Raw genomic sequence first — 2,569 nt, forward strand, 5'->3', positions numbered from 1 at the left:
GGAAGGAGTAGTAGGTGAGTGCATTGGTCATACTAGGCCCAACAAGCAAAATTGAGTCGATATACACTAGAATTTACGTCTCGAGCCCACTACAACTCCAGACGGAAAATATTATTATTATTATCATTATTATCCGACCAAAATATTTATTTTGTATAACTTAAGCTTTAAAAATATAATATTTATAAAAATCATGTTTAGTAATGAAATTAATTAAATTAAATAATTTAAAATATAAATGAGACAATAGAGCGGTTAATTAAATTATAATTGCCAAAATCGAAAATTCGCGGGTGTTACAATTATTGTTAATCATCTTTACTTATTCATCATGTTTTGCTTTGTTGATATGATTGACAACCTTGTTAACGTATTAAACTTGATAATGAGTGAGTAGTTTCCTTAATTAGGGTTAATGGGGAATTAGGGGAAACCAACATGGGGGGATGATTCATGCTTAATCTAATATGTTCACATAATTTATTTGCTTACTTGTTGTGATCTCAACTTATGCACATGTTATGTTTGATGAAATGCAAGCCTATGAATCCTTGCAATTTTTACCCATCACTTACCTTTTCAATGAGACTTGTAAGACATAAACCAACTCGAGTCTCATTAGACAATGCATATAGTTCAGTAGGGAGGATTAAGTCGACTTGTAGGTGTTGTACAATCTAATCGATTCGGCTCCGGGACCCTAACCTTCCCAGGATTGTAGATATAAACCAACTCGATCCTATCACAACAATAATTGCTTGCTTATAATTTGAAAATATGTTTGTATGATCAATTCCCATGAATCCCCTATGACCCCATGACACCCTAGTGCCTTTTATCAATTGTTTACACCCCTTTTTAATCATCTTGCTTGTTTACTTTCATTGCTATTTAGTTTAGTGATCCTCTATTCCAACCCCAAATTGTGACACCCCTAGACACCGCTAGTTGCAATTGAAAATCTCATCTCAATTCCCGTCCCTTGGGATCCGACCTTTACTTGCCTCTTTACTAACAGTAGAGTTTTTTGTGAAGATTATAAATATTGTTTTGGTCTAGGTACTCCTAACGACAAGTAACCGAAATCTAAGCTAAGAAAGTGACCGACCAAAAATGGCGCCGTTGCCGGGGACGGTGTTAACTTGATTTGATTTTCATTGATTGTTATTAGTTGTGTCTTTCTTTGCCTTGGGGAAGTAAAACTCCTCAAGGTTTGTTCTAATTGTTTTCAAGTTGTTTGATATTTTGCATGTCTAGAAGATCATAAGGTAACTTGTTACCCATTGATCACGAAATTGAAAGAACTTTGACAACCAATAGAAGACTTGCTAGAAATACTTTGAGAGGTATTGGTGAGGTTGTAGATATTCAACCAAATACTCTTGAGTTCATCAACCCTTTTGCAAGAGAAGGTGAGGAGAACCCATGATAAAATCAACCCACAATACCTAAGTTTTCATCACATTCCGTACCAACCGAGGAGAACCTACCCAATGGTACTCCCACACCACAACACTTAACCAGAAATTTTAATGCAAAATACGCATTTATCCAATTAGTCGAAAGAAGCCAATTTGGGGGGATGCCTAGTGAAGACTCTCATTCTCACATGGAGACTTTTTGTGACTATTGTGATGCGATTTCATAAACCGGAGTGACTCAAGACCAAATTCGATGGGTCTTATATCCTTTTTCTCTAATTGGTACCTCGAAACAATGGTTAAAGAGCCTTGATAAGGCTACTCTTGGAATTGACTCTTCGAATAAGTTGGCTCTAACTTTCTACAAAAAGTTCTACCCTCCGGAAAAGACTAACATGCTAAGAGCCCAAATCACGGGTTTTAAGCAAAGGGACGAAGAATCTTTGTATGAAGCTTGGGAGTGATTCAAAGGAACTTGTCGCTCATGTCCTCATCATGGACTTAGCGAGTGGTTCTTGGTACAACAATTTTGGAATGGTCTTTATGAAGACTCCCGAAACATTCTCAACATGGGATCAAATGGTATGTTCACCGAAGTTGACGATAATCAAACTTGGAACAAGATTTGAGGAAATGGCGGTCCATAATTCACAATATAGTAGTCCTCACAAGGCTACTAGAGGAGGAAAGCATGAAGTAGACTCTATTACTCAATTGGGTGCTCAACTTAGTGCTCAAATAGATACCATCAACTTGACATTTGAAAAGGCTATGGCTAAGCTTGAAAGAAGCCTCAAAATCACCAAAGCAACATGTTAATGCCATGGTAGCATCTTCATCGATTCCAAGTGGAATATGTGAGAATTGTGGAACTTTGGGACATGACCAAAGTGAATGTAGGGGAACAAGTGAGCAAGTGAATGCTTTTGAAGCATACAAAAGTGATACCCCTTATTCCAACTATTACAATGAAAACACCAAATTCCATCCAAATATCTCATCCAAAAGCCAAAATGTTCAAAACCCTCAACCAACATACACCTCACCTCCAATGAGAAACCAAAATCAAAGACCCTTTTTCAACCAAAACCAAGGTTACCAAAATCAAACTCCATACAATCAACAAAATGACCAAGGTTTTGATGTTC

At 36.9% G+C, this 2,569-nt stretch overlaps 1 non-coding gene across 1 annotated transcript; it reads right to left on the reverse strand.

The window, feature by feature from the left end:
- Positions 1 to 1,816: 1,816 nt before the first annotated feature.
- LOC141624635 (small nucleolar RNA R71) lies at positions 1,817 to 1,923 on the reverse strand. Its single transcript, XR_012534441.1, has one exon. It is a non-coding gene; the product is annotated as a small nucleolar RNA R71 (small nucleolar RNA).
- Positions 1,924 to 2,569: the final 646 nt, after the last annotated feature.

Source organism: Silene latifolia, chromosome X (assembly GCF_048544455.1).
Source record: "Silene latifolia isolate original U9 population chromosome X, ASM4854445v1, whole genome shotgun sequence".
NCBI lineage: Eukaryota > Viridiplantae > Streptophyta > Magnoliopsida > Caryophyllales > Caryophyllaceae > Silene > Silene latifolia.